At 33.8% G+C, this 15630-nt stretch overlaps 1 pseudogene; it reads left to right on the top strand.

The window, feature by feature from the left end:
• The first annotated feature begins 856 nt into the window (after window positions 1–856).
• Window positions 857–8352, top strand: LOC115969968 (annotated as a pseudogene).
• The last annotated feature ends 7278 nt before the right edge of the window (window positions 8353–15630 follow it).

The following is a 15630-nucleotide window of genomic DNA, read 5'->3' as shown; positions in this document are numbered from 1 at the left end:
AAAAATTACAATTTAAACTGCTTTTAACTTCTTTTTAAAAATTAAAAACAAAAAATCTAATTAAAAAAAAAAAACACAAGTTCTATCAAAAAGTTATCTACCCTATTATGATTTTTTTTTTTTAAATGTTATCTACCCACGTTCCTAATAATAAAAATAAAAATAAAAATCTATCCCACGTTCTATCCAAAAAAGTCTACCACCCCCCCCCCCCCTTTTTTCAAATTTGTGGATAACTACATGTTTAAAAACTCTTCAATTAAAAAAAAAAAAAATCAAGTAAAATACTAATGATCAAAATGCTAAAATTTTGAATAAAACTACCACTCTCCCATAATCACAGGTTAGCTCTTCTCTTCTCTATATCTCTACATATTAAGAGGATTTAGAAAGTTAGTTACCTATTAATTATTGATGACGTTATTCTCTAGATAACCCTTAATTTTTACAGAACATTACTTTGGACAAATAAATAACTTAGGATATATTAGCCTTTGAGCACGCACTCACGTGTGTGCTCAGTGGCTCTTTTAATTTTTGGATAAAAGTTAATAATTTAAATTTATTATAATTTGGAATTACTATATTTTCTAATCATAAAATACTTAGGAGTATGACGAGTGTTATGCGTTTGTGGATGAAATATTTTTTTATCACACTCCTAGGTATTTTATGATTAGAAAATGTAATAATATCAAATTATAATAAATTCAAATTATTAACTTTTACCCTAAAATTAAAAAAGTCTCTAAGCACACGCATGAGCACGTGCTCAGAAGTTAGTATTGTATTAAAATCTTGAAATTGAGTACCTACTCTCACCAAACGTTTGCATCTCCAAATCTTCAATGTTCATAAATAAAATACTATAGAATATCTTGCATAGGTGCAGAGAGCAAGAGATTGAGTGATTCATCAAAATGATCACTTCCTTCAATCCCTTCTCTCTTTCCATCGTTTTCCTGTCCATACTTAGCTTCCTCAACCTGACGACTCCCTTAACTGGCAACTACCTACTCCACTTCTGTGCAAACTCCACTTTCAGCGCCAATAGCCTCTACCAAACTGGTATAAACTCCCTCCTCTCTTCACTCTCCTCCAACGCCACACGCAACTTAGAATTCTACAACACCACCACAAACCAAAACACCTCCAACCCTGTCTACGGCCTCTACCTCTGCCGTGGTGATGTAACTTCTGAAGTCTGCCGAGGATGCGTGGCCGATGCAACTAAAGATCTCACCACAAGGTGCTCCAGAGAAAAGATTGCTGTGATTTGGTACGATGAATGCATGATACGTTACTCAAATGAGTCTATTTTCTCCACTGCGGTTGTAAGTCCAAGAATGTCCTTGTCGAACACGCAAAATATTACCAACCAGGAACAGTTTAATAAGCTAGTGAACACCTCGATGACCAGCTTGGCAAGTCAGGCCTCGGATGTTCCAATCGGTGTTGAGAAATTTGGGACCAACGAAGTGAATATCACTGCTTTTCAAACGCTGTACAACCTTGTACAGTGCACACCGGACCTGTCAAGCACTGAATGCAATTCGTGTCTCCAAACAGCTATAAACCGTCTTCCAATATGTTGTGGTGGAAAACAAGGGGGAAGAGTACTGTTTCCTAGTTGTAATGTTAGGTACGAATTGTACAGTTTTTACAACACACCAGAGGCGCCATCGCGTACACCCGGGCTACAACCTCCACCACCTCCAGCTTCTATAATTGGACAAGAAGGTAAAGTGACAGCTTTTTCGTTCTTAACTATTAATTAAGTAATTAACTTGTATTCACGGCATGCCTTTTGTAGAGTTTTATGAAATTAGTACTATAGACTATAAGAATATGTATTCTCTAATAGGTTTGATCTTGGTGTGAATTAAAAAATTAGGTAAAATGTGATAGTCATATGGCCAACTGAGTTGCAATGTTGACTGGTAGGCTAATAACATAAACAACAGAACCTTTAATATAAGAGCATCTCCAGCAGTCTCTTCAAATTTTTATACTGTTTAGAGAGTGAACAGTTCATTTTATCTTTTGCCTACTTACTTTTTCAAATACATTTTCCAACAGACTCTCTATTATTTTCTCTATCCCATTTAAATATTATTTCTTCATTCATTGTTTATTCTTTTTTTAATCATTATTTATTATTTTTTTAACAACTATATTTTTCAATGAGAAGTGTGGTGTTCACAACATTTTACGCAATACTTTCATAACAAAATTTATGTGGAAAGTTGTTACTGGTTTTAATTTGAACTCACCACTGAAATTATTTTTTTACTCACCAATATTAACTAATAACAATCTATTACTTAAAATTTATTATGAAAATATTGTTGTAGTATTTTTCAATTAGAATTTTTTATTTTTTATATTATTTTTCTTCCTTTCATTTCATTTTCATCCATACACGTTTCTTTTCTTTTTTTTCTTTTTTCTTTTTCTTGTTTTTATCCTCCACACAAGTGTTCTCCATAGTTGTAAGTATCGTACGATACGCGATACATATCGTATCGTGTGTAAAAAGTTCCGTATCGTATCGGCGTATTGTAAGTGCTCATGAATCGTACAATACAGTGTGTGTATCGTATGAATCGTATCGTATCGTAAAATTGTACGTATCATAGACAAATGCGTTAAAATGAGATTTTTTGTTAAAATTTGTACTTTTATTTGAATCTAACAAGTTGTTAAACTTGTTTTAAACATAAAATCATTAGGGTACTTAATTTAACCTAATAAAGTAACATATTCATAAGTTTCTTTCCCTCTCTTTCTTTTACAAAATTTGGACTACACAGTATACACTTACATTTCACTTTAATTTTTACAAATTTATTTTCTATACTATGAATAAGATATTAATTGAAAATATAATTTTTTATTTTATTTTTTTCATTATTGTTATAAGTCCAAGAAACTAGAACACCAAGAAGATTTTTTTTTTTAATTATTAAAATAAAAAGAACAAGAAAAGATAGTAAATGTTGATGATGAATTGATGATGAAGAATATGTTAATGAAGAAATAAATCTACAAAATAATAAACTTGATGATAGCATTGACTTAGACGGGGTTAATTAGCAAATATGATGAATATGATAAAATAAATTAATTTTTGGGTCATTTGTATAATATATTATAACTTTTGAATTTAAGCAATTAGGATGTGTATATTATAAACACGTGCTAGTTTGATTTATTTAGTTAACTTATTAAATATTATTACATAAGTGATGAATAAATTACTCATTAGCTGATTGTATTCAAAATTTATAATGAATATACCCTTTATATATGTATATCTATAATTTTTTATAGATTTTATTAAGTGTTTGTGTATCTTACGATACACGATACAATACGATACATGATACAAAAAAAATAAAAAATCGATTCACGATACGATTCACGTTTTGGCAACTATGGTGTTCTCCCCCTTCTTTTATTTTCATTTTCACCTCAAGAACATTCCAGCAACCTCACATTTGCTTCACATCAGAGAGAGAGAGAGAGAGAGAGAGAGAGAGAGAGAGAGAGAGAGAGAGAGAGAGAGAGAGAGAGAGAGAGAGAGAGAGAGAGGTCACCGAAAGGACAAAGCCGGTGGAGATCAGCGTTCACCATGCAGCACTACCACGTCCGCCGCCCCACCGCCACTCGTCCTCCTCCCCACCACTAGGCTGGGTCAGATCGGCCTATTCTTTTTTTCTTTTTCTTTCCCTTTTTTTTTTTTTTTTTTTTCATATTTGCTTGTTCTGATTCAACTTTATTTAAAGAATTGGATTTTTCTTTTATTGTTATGGTTTGATTAATTTTAAGATTATGTTTTTGAGTTTGTATTTTGATTATGCTTGAGTTTGGAGATGTTTGAGAGAAAGATGGTTGTGTTTGTAGCCATGAGAGGAGAGAGAAAGGGAGGAAAGAGAAAAAAAAAGTCTTTTTTTTTTTTTTAATTCAACCGGTATTATTTTAAAGGGAAATATTTTTTGCATAAGCTACAGTAGCTCTCTAGGCCTGGAGAGCTACTGTAGCAAATCTATAAAAAAAAAATTGGATACGGAGAGGCTGTTGGAGGGGTTTTTTTGTGTGAACAGTGACTTTTTTGGAGAAAAAATAGAGATACCTTGACTGTTGGAGATGCTCTAAGCAAGTGGCAATTAACAGTCATTTAATTACTCGTTAATTTCTATATGTCGACATTAGATTAAAAGGTCATCAGCCAACGGGGGCTTGGCTCAGATGGGTATGGTTCGTTCGCTCTACCTAACACGCTCCCTTGACTGTTGGAGATGCTCTAAGCAAGTGGCAATTAACAGTCATTTAATTACTCGTTAATTTCTATATGTCGACATTAGATTAAAAGGTCATTAGCCAACGGGGGCTTGGCTCAGATGGGTATGGTTCATTCGCTCTACCTAACACGCTCAGGTTCGATTCCCACTACCAGCAGGAGTCCGTTGGTGGGCATCACATCCCTAAACATGTGTGCTCTGCCCGGGGGTTTAATATAACCATAAACACCCCCATTTTTTTGTCTCAAAAAAAGATTAAAAGGTCATCATAGGTTCTGGACCGCCAATATACGTGTTCCATATTGTAGATCAATTGTACGAAGACTGTAACACAACTAGGAAACAATTCATGATTTCAAGAATTGAAATGTTCTGTATTCATATATACAAACTTTTATTTACCAAAATAATATAAAAATTGACGTTTTTGGATGCTGAGAAGTGTTAAGTCAATGAGCTGGTTTTTATTTTTATTTTTTCCTTCAAATTACATTACATTTATGTGTTTGTGTGATTATTTGTGGTTATTGGTATTTGGACCAAATAACAATCTCCTCTGTTCCGTAGTGCATAAGTTGATTTTACCTTTAAGAAGATATAGTGTGTGTGCCCCCTTGTACTTGTGGAAAAAAGAAGAAAGAAATATGATAGTTTTTAGACCCCTTAAAAACACAATTGGATTAACCTAGGTAATTAGCCAAGTTGTTACTTAGTCCAAATTAACAAATCTAGGTTATCACAATCAAAACAATTATATCATGCAAAACAGTGGAAAAATAAATAACACAAAGATATGATCACCCAGGAAACCAAACCGGTAAAAACCTGGGAAGGATTTAACCTAGCTATCCTCAAGGTAACTTGAATCCACTATCTTGAAAGAATCGAAGTTCATACAATAAGACTTACAAGCTCCCACGTTCGACTTCTTATTGCTACCCACCAGTAGAACTTATTGACACGACCACGTGCAAGTTTCGAATCTACAGACTCCTTCTTTCTTGGATTCACCACCAGACACAAGCACCCACGCTTGTTTTTCTTTAGGCTTTAATGGTAGCAACCGAGTTAATCATCAATGTATAGATAACATCTCCTCCTTGAAAACCCTAAGCTTTGTGTAAAGGAAAGCTCCTCTAGATCTCACAAGAGATTTACACAAAACAAAAAAATATGAGCAACAATACAACTCTTAAGCAACCAAGACTTTAGAGAGGTTTGGGTACAAAACCCTAAAACCAAAATAGGCACAAGAGGCACTCTAAGCTCTCTCTCTTCAGTCTCAAAAACGTGGCTTAGGGTTTCCTTTATATAGTGGGAGAAGTAGATTTGAAACCCTAATCCTTAATGGGCTTAAGCTGCTGTTTGGGCCGACTTAAAATTCTGCAGATATGATTTTCGATTGATCGAGTCTGTTCTTCAATCGATCGAACCAGGCAGAATATGAAGTCTTCTTCCTGCAGCTTGTATGTTCTTGAATCTTGACTTGAATCACCTTGAGCATTGTCTAATAAAAACTATAGAGTCTAAGATCTATATCTAGACAAGTTTGTGTTTACGATTTGCTAATTGTTCTAAACATTTAGAACCTAACAAAATATACTTGCAATAAACCATATCACTTATCTCAAATGTTTAAGAAAATGGAAAATGGTGATATTATTTAACAGTTCAAACTCGTGACAATACCTCTAATAATACTATGATAAACTACCACATGCCTCAAAAATTTAAGTTAATGGGAAATAGTAAATTTAGTCGCTTAGCATATCACTAGCTCATTTGGTAATGCACAATGGATGCAATAACAAAGTAATCATATGATGGTATTTGTGTAGGAGAAAGCAAACTGTCAATAGCAACGATAGTCACCATAGCTGCACCAATTTCTATTGCCGTGGTTCTGTTCATTGTGAGTTGCTGTTTCCTAACAAGGAGAGGAAAGAACAACAATGTTGCAGAAGAAGCAGATGGTAAATAATAAGTAATTTGGATATAAACAAGAGTCTTGTATGTCCTCATGTCTGAACACAATGCTCTTTGTAGTGCAATATCTTACTTTAATTGTTTGATTTGTAGCTGCAAATGATATTACAACTGTAGAGTCCTTGCAATTTGATTTTGTTACAATCGAAAGTGCCACAAACAAATTCTCAGAGGATAACAAGCTTGGTGAAGGTGGATTTGGTCAAGTTTACAAGGTATAAAATTAGAATAGCCAATTTATTTTATTTTACTTCAGGACAACACTAATTAGGTATAATAACAAATTAAACACATAGAAATATGAGTAATTTTAAGATCGAAAGCTCTTGACGTTGGAATATATAAATTATACAAAGTAAAATTGTTTTAAGTATTGGTTAATATATATTTTTAGGGAACATTTCCTAATAGACAAGAGATAGCTGTGAAGAGGCTATCAAAAAGCTCAGGACAGGGTGCAGAACAATTTAAGAATGAGGTTGTAGTGGTAGCCCAACTTCAACACAGAAATTTAGCAAGGCTATTGGGATTTTGCTTGGAAGGAGAAGAAAAGATACTCATTTATGAATTTGTGCCCAACAAGAGTCTTGACTATTTTCTATATGGTATGCCCACTTGAACATTTTTCTAGTAGTGATATGTCAGTATGATAACTAAATAGTCATTTCTAATCAAGATTCATTCTTATAATCTTTTGTTGGTAACATGAAGTAATTGTTGAACTTGTAGACCCTAAAAAAAAAAGGACTACTTGATTGGTCAAGACGTTACAAGATAATTGACGGTATTGCTCGAGGAATTCAATATCTTCACCAAGATTCTCGACTTTGAATTATACATCGTGAGCTCAAAGCTAGCAATATATTATTAGATGCAGATATGAACCCAAAAATTTCAGATTTTGGCATGGCAAGGATATTTGGAGTTGATCAAACTAAAGGAAACACAAGTAGAATTGTGGGAACATAGTAAGTTCTGAATTTTTTTCTGCTTTACTTTACCAAAATTGATGAATAAATTCAAGCTCATCCCATCTTATATATCACTGAAATCAAACACATAGGTAGCAAATATATGCTTTTAGCAATTTGATTAGAAATGCTAGTTATACGACATCATTTTTGAAACCAGTCAAGAGTCTGCTATGGCCTATGAACTCTACTTAAATAATTAGAATTATGAGAATTTGGTTAGAGACTCCTTATTAACATTGTTATGTTCTTGGTGATGGTTTGAAGTGGCTATATGTCTCCAGAGTACGCAATGCATGGAGACTTCTCTGTGAAGTCAGATGTTTATAGCTTTGGTGTCTTGGTTCTAGAGATTATCAGTGGCAAGAAGAACAGTAATTTCTATGAATCAGAAGGTGCTGAGGACCTCTTAAGCTATGTAAGTGTGAAATAGATATTGTATTTTTTCCTGGTTTAATGTCTACATCTTCTACTCCAAGTGCATAGAAGAGAACTTTGTGACATTCTGAACACTAGATGTTAATAATTGATGCAGGCTTGGATACATTGGAGGGATGGTAGGCCCTTGGAATTGTTGGATCCAATTTTGGGAGATTCCTTTCCGAGAGATGAAGTCATGAGATGCATCCACATGGGTTTATTATGTGTTCAGGAAGATCCAGCCGAAAGACCCACCGTGGAGACAATAGTTCTCACACTTAATAGCGGCTCTGTTACGTTGCCATCACCTCAACAGCCAGCATTTTTTCTTAAAACAGACACATACATGCCAAGAAAGGGCCTGGAGTCAGATCAATCTACAAGACAGTCAATACCATTGTCTGTTAATGAAGCATCCATTACTGAACTACATCCTCGATAATTATAGTTCCTGCTTTATTAGTCTCTGTTTTACAAAGTGAGAAAACTATAAATTACAATTGCATGTTACATTTGCTTTCGAAATCGAAACTCAAATATGTTAAAAGAGTTCCCAGTCGTGCAGTTTGAAGATTAGTCCTGGCCCTTTCTATGTTTTGCGTATATTATTATATTTAAGCTCTGAACATGAATAAATGGGGTTGGCGGTGGGCCTCCATGATTTAAGATTCTTTTTTTGGGTTTTCATCTATCTATAGTAATAAATTAAAGTAGAAGTTTTTTTTTTTTTTTTTAGAAATAAATTAAACATGTTGCTAACCCCGCAGTTCGAATCTTTTCCCCCTTAGACCCTCAAGCAAATTAACAAAATTTATTGTATTTCAATAAAAAAAATTACTTCAAAAACTATGTAAATAGTTCAATAGACTACCTATGTTTTCCACTTTATTAAAACTAGTCACAGATCCAAGCAGTGTGCATGAATATATATTATTCTCTAAAAATTATTGAAAATTGAACTATTTTTAAAAGTATTATCCATTTTCGTTCTATTATTTTGGGTTTTTTTTTTTTTTTTTTTTTTAAAATTAAATCATGAAATCAATGAAGAATCAAAAATCAAAAACAATGTCTACACATATCTATACTATATATAAAATGGAAGTATTGAAAAAAAAAAAAAAAAAAAAAAAAAAAAAAAAAAACAATTCTTCCCTTAAAGTTCCTTAGAAATGTCTCTGACCACTTAAGAAACTTTCATTGTCAAACTCTCATGTATCTAGGTCAATGATCCTAAACCTTGCAAGAACCAAATTCCACATTTAGCATTATCAAATTCATATAAAAATTAAACCCCCAATCATGTTTTGAGATTTTCTATTTCCTTGTGACCAAACTTTTGAGGTAAATTTTTTTATCTATTGAATTGCAAAATCAAATTATTATGTGTTACACATAATAAGAAAAAGTGTGCTAAATATAATATTTGTCGAAACCAAACAGAAATTGAGAAAGGTCTCACAACAAAAAAGAACCACTGAGTTAAAAAATATGAAAGCAATAATTTGAGTGTAATTACAGAGTATATTGTATTATTGTTTCAAAACTAATAGAAGTAAATACATTAAACTTTGGGTTTTTTATTTTATTTTATTTTTATAATAGAGTTAAACAAATTTCAAATGTAAGAAAACTAAAATGTCAAAGATAAACAATTTGATCGGGTAAAAAATAAAAATATAAAATAAAAATTGTACAACATGAATATAAAGTAAGAAGTTGTTGTAGAGATTTCTAATTGTTGAAATCCCTTCTAATAACCGACAAAACAATCCTAGCCACTCATAGCCCTAAAGTGATCACATTGTTGGCAACCCACAAAAAAACATATCATCCACAAACTTTAGAAATCCAATGGAAAAAATGAAGTTCGGGGAAAAGAAAAAATAAAGAAGGGAAAGAACACTCCTCAAAGGGACTTTTCAAATCTAATGCCACTTTAGCAATTTTTGCAGAGGTGGAGGTAAAGAAAGCAACTGGAAATTTTATAGTGTTAAAAATAACATACTTAATTATAGGAGTGGCAATTGAAGGGTTTGAACTTCAAAAGAGCAAAACGGTTTTGAAGGGGAAAATGAAGAATTGAGAATTGGAAGAAGGCAAAATTAATGGTGAGTTGGATTTAATGAATTAAAGAATGTGTAAGGTTGTTCATGGTGAGTTGGATTTAATGAGTTATAGAATGTGTAAAGTTGCACTATTTATTTATATATTAATATTGTTTAAAAAATGAAGGGGGGAAAAAAGGTGACATGGGCGATGATGTGGCTCAACTGGAGCTTAATAACAATAAATGCTACGCTTCAGCTTTTAGATATATATAGATAGGACAATCAAGAATAAGTAATTTGCACACTCTGTTAATTGTACCCTTGCTAATGCAAGGGATTACTCAAAATTAATAACAAAACCCACTAACAAAGGAAATGAGTAAAGCTATAGACACAAACTATTTTATCACATTTTTACAAATTGCTGATGTGGTTTTAGTAATTTTCAAATAATCATTAATAAACATAAATGTGATATTAGTGGTAGACCCATATTAGAACTAATAAAAATTTGTCACATTAATAGCTTGTAAAAATATTGTAAAATAATTTGTAACTGTAACATTACTCGAAGAAAATAAGTCAATAACTAATTACTTTGAGTGAATCTAGCATATACAACATAATCAAAGCATGTACAGGAATCACAGATTACAGGAAAAAATTAAACTTCATTACTTTACCAAAAAGTGCTACTCTTTCTAGCCTACGAGACGGTTTGGATCCATGTCTTGCGTCTACGTTTTTAGCAAACCCGCATTTTTTCCTTCTTTTTTTTTTTTTTTTTTTAAGATCAGCGCCTGTGTCACTGTTCATTGTCCATGAACAGTGATTTTAGGCTTATGAACAGTAAAAAATAGAGTGAACAGTAATTTTTCACACATTAAAAAATTATTTTGCTACAGTGTTTTCAGTTTTCAGTTTCAGCAAAAATAAGTTGTATCCAAATGGATCCTACATTGTCAACTGAAGCTATAGCCGAACGTCTTTCCTATATCAACCTAGTATGTCACGCAACTTGTAAAATTCAGGACTCTCTCTGTCTCTCTAAATAGAAACTGAATATTATTGATTATGAATAGATGAGTGAGTTGGCGAATTTTGTGCATGTTAACTAAAAACGATTGATAAATGTGCCAGTTTGAGTGACTTTGGTGCCTCATATGGGTAAATAGACCCCAAAATTAGAATCTATATACATGAAAAAAACATAAGCATATAAAATAAGATATGCCTAATTTGAAAAGGTCAACTTTGTTAAAGACATTTGGTCAACTTGATCAAAAGTCAATGTTTCAAATACAGTCTAGCAGTTTGGTCCAGTCTGAATCAGTGATTTGACCAAAGATCGGGTTCAATGTTTTAACCAAGTTAGGCCAGCTTTTTCAATCATGGTATGGTTGGGTAGGACCTAGATTCTGCTAATGTGGTAATTATGTGTCACTAACATGGCGATGGTGTGGCAATGACATGGTAGTGCTACCATGATGAGTGACGTGGCACTAACATAGTGTTCAAGTGTCTAATAATGTGGCACATATGTGCATAAGAAACTTTAGCAAGCACCTGTGCTGTGTGAGTAACCCTAATGGCGTTGTTGAATTATCAACGCAAGGTAGGAGACTTAGGACAATTGTGAGAGCACTTGGGTCCTTGTTTTAGGTTGATTTTTTTTGTTGTTGCTTTGGTTTTTAAAGGCCAAGGAATTTCCAAGTGTGGTGTGTGACAAGAGTCCTTTCACCTTCGATCTATGATGGTTGTTAATGTGTATTAGAGTATTTGGGTTTTAGGCCCACCTTGTTTACTTGTATAGTATACTTACTTGTACTGCACACTCTGCCTCTTATATATGGGATTGATTATAAAGAGACATTTGCTTCGGTTGCTTATATCCCATCTATTCATACCCTTTAAGCTATTACTATTGCCAATAAATAGGACATTTTTTAGATGGATGTCAAAAATGCATTCCTTAATGGGGATTTAAGTGAAGAAGTTTATATGCAACCTCCTCCTAGTTTCTCTGTTGAATCAAACAAGGTTTGTCACCTTCGACGTGCATTTTATGGCCTTAAACATGCTCCACGAGTTTCGTTTGCCAAATTCAGCTCTACCATCTCTCGCTTATGTTACATGGCTAGTCATTATGATTCTGCCTTATTTCTTCATCACACTGACAAAGGCACTATTTTACTTCTTTAGTATGTGGATGATATGATCATAACTAGTAATGACCTTAGTGGCATTCAAAAACTCAAGGATTTTCTCAGTCAGCAGTTTGAGATGAAAGATCTTGGACATCTCATCTACTTCTTGGGTCTTGAAATCACTCATTTTACAGATGGACTTTATATTACTCAAGCTAAGTATGCCTCTGAACTCTTGTCTTGAGCTAGACTCACTGATAGCAAGACTGTTGACACTCCAATTGAGTTTAATGCGCATTTGACTCCCTCAGGGGGGAAAACATTGTCTAATCCCTCTCTTTACAGACATTTTGTTGGCAGCCTAGTTTATCTCATTGTCACTCGTCTAGACATTTCCTATGCTGTTCACCATGTGAGCCAATATTTGTTTGCTTCATGATCGACTCACTATGCTGCTGTTCTGTGCATTCTTTGATACCTAAAGGGCACTCTCTTCTATGGTCTTTTCTACTCTGCTCAGTCTCCTCTTATTCTTCGTGCATTTTCTAATGTTGATTGGGCAAGACATCCTACTGATCTCAGGTCCATCATTGGTTATTGTTTTTTTCTTGGTTCTTTTTTGATTTTTTGGCAAAGCAAGAAACAAACTCAAGTGGCCTGCTCCAGTATTGAAGCAGAATGTCATGCCCTTGCTGATACCACATCTGAGCTCCTCTGGCTATAATGGCTTCTCAAAGATTTAGGTGTGTCCACATCTTCTGCTACTCCTCTTTATTGCTCAGTCTCCTCTTATTCTTCGTGCATTTTCTAATGTTGATTGGGCAAGACATCCTACTGATCTCAAGTCCACAATTGGTTATTGCTTTTTTCTTGGTTCTTTTTTGATTTTTTGGCAAAGCAAGAAACAAACTCAAGTGGCCCGCTCCAGTATTGAAGCAGAATATCATGCCCTTGCTGATACCACATCTGAGCTCCTCTGGCTATGATGGCTTCTCAAAGACTTAGGTGTGTCCACATCCTTTGCTACTCCTCTTTATTGTGACAACTAGAGTGCCATTCATATTGCTCACAATGATGTCTTCCATAAATGAACTAAACACATCGAGATTGATTGTCATTTTATTCGTTATCATCTTGTTCATGGTGCTCTCAAGCTGATCTTAGTATCCTCTAAAGATTAACTTGCAGATATCTTCACCAAGTCACATCTTAAGGGACGCCTTCGTACTTTGGTTGACAATCTCAAGTTGGTCTCACATCTACCTTGAGTTTGAGGGGGGCTGTTAATGTGTATTAGGGTATGTGGGCTTTAGGCCAATCTTGCTTACTTGTATATCACACTTACTTTTACTGCACACTCTGCCTCCTATATAAAGCCACTCATGCATATTCTATTTTAAAGAAATGCAATACAATCATTCAGTATTTCTAACAATGATTGTAGTAGTGGCTCTAAAAGTTTGAGTGAAAATCAAGACCATAAAAGCAATATATATATATATATATATATATATATTGGTTGGGAAGCTCAACTAGGTTGTCTTAAATTGATTTGGGTTTTTGTTGATGGTTGTAGCAACTAGGGTTTTTGGATTTTTTATTTATTTATTTATTTTTTATGTTTGTTCGATTGAGACAAAGGGCTCTTGTCGAAAACAATGGTCTTTAAAACATTAAACTAACAAGCAATTGAAGACCATAAAAGCAAAACTTACTTTTACTGCACACTCTGCCTCCTATATAAAGCCACTCATGCATATTCTATTTTAAAGAAATGCAATACAATCATTCAGTATTTCTAACAATGATTGTAGTAGTGGCTCTAAAAGTTTGAGTGAAAATCAAGACCATAAAAGCAATATATATATATATATATATATATATATTGGTTGGGAAGCTCAACTAGGTTGTCTTAAATTGATTTGGGTTTTTGTTGATGGTTGTAGCAACTAGGGTTTTTGGATTTTTTATTTATTTATTTATTTTTTATGTTTGTTCGATTGAGACAAAGGGCTCTTGTCGAAAACAATGGTCTTTAAAACATTAAACTAACAAGCAATTGAAGACCATAAAAGCAAAACTTACTTTTACTGCACACTCTGCCTCCTATATAAAGCCACTCATGCATATTCTATTTTAAAGAAATGCAATACAATCATTCAGTATTTCTAACAATGATTGTAGTAGTGGCTCTAAAAGTTTGAGTGAAAATCAAGACCATAAAAGCAATATATATATATATATATATATATATATATATATATATTGATTGGGAAGCTTGACTAGGTTGTCTTAAATTGATTTGGGTTTTTGTTGATGGTTGTAGCAACTAGGGTTTTTGGATTTTTTATTTATTTATTTATTTATTTATTTATTTATTTATTTATTTTTATTTTTATTTTTTTTTTATGTTTGTTCGATTGAGACAAAGGGCTCTTGTCGAAAACAATGGTCTTTAAAACATTAAACTAACAAGCAATTGAAGGCCATAGAAAAGTGGCTTTGATACCACCTTATATTATAAGAAACTATAGATAATAGAAAATTGATATAGGAAAGTAGAAGTGAAAAAGAGAAAATACAAAGGATTATGTAGTTCAGTCTAGTGTGTTTATGTCCATAGAGGAAGCATTTAACGGGTAGATCTTTATTGTAATTGTTAAATATATTATTAACAACGCGATGTGTTATATCATATTGTATATGCTAGAGTGGATGCGGAAGGGGAAGTATAGAATAGGAAGATCGAGAAAAAGAGGGTTACGTGGTTCAGCCTTGTCGGCCTACATCCACGAAGGAATCCTTTAAGGGTTACATCTTTATTGTATAAGAGTGTAGTACAAAATCTATGTTACAATGAATCCTAACATGAGTATATATAGGCAACTAAACCCTAAACTACTAGTACAAGTAGGACTGGGCTTGGGCCTATTACATTGGGCTAATATGTCTAATATATCTCTAACACCCTCCCTTAAACACAAGGCCGAAGCTCGATGAAGGCTTGCGGTTGGATAAGTATGAGAAGAAGATCACTTGGAGATGCCATGAAGAATGCCTTTGAGGAAACCAAAATGAAGAATATGTGAATTGACCAATTTCAGAGTTTCAAATGAAGAAATAGAGTCCAAAATTGGAATCTACGCGAAAAACTGAGCAAGATAGGCCCTTTCGGAAATTTTGACTTTTGGTCAAAGCTCAACCCAAAGTCAAAGTTAACAATCTGGTCAAAGTCAATGGTCAACAAAAGTCAACGGGCTATACAACCGGGTTGGTTCCGGGTTTCCAGGTCGGGTCACGGATCAACTGCAGAGATGTTGACATCATCATATGACGTGGCGCTGACTAGGATTAGGGCTAACATGGCATTTGCTGACGTAATCAGATGACGTCATGGATGACAGCATCACAAATTTTGGCACATGGCAGGCATGTGAAGGAAAAGCCGAAACCCAGGCGGCATGTGTAACACCCGATGACCTTCAAATTTTATAGATGTGTAACCATAGTTGGATTTGAACTTTAGAAATCTGCAACAGTGCATGGAGAAGTTGGTCGAAACGGCCTTAGCGTGTGGTGGCACGTGCAGCATTCAGTAAAGACCAGACTTCTGGGTTTTTCTTGAGGGAGATCGTGGGGCATGTCTCTGTGGTTAGTTTTGTTATGCAAAAGCTTGATGTGCACAAATCTGAGAAGTTAAGTCACGGCTTGCTTGGTTGTTGGATTTTGACACAACATAGAGCCATGGTGG

This window comes from Quercus lobata, chromosome 12 (assembly GCF_001633185.2).
Source record: "Quercus lobata isolate SW786 chromosome 12, ValleyOak3.0 Primary Assembly, whole genome shotgun sequence".
NCBI classification, from domain to species: domain Eukaryota; kingdom Viridiplantae; phylum Streptophyta; class Magnoliopsida; order Fagales; family Fagaceae; genus Quercus; species Quercus lobata.
This window is presented reverse-complemented; position numbering and strand designations above follow the sequence as displayed.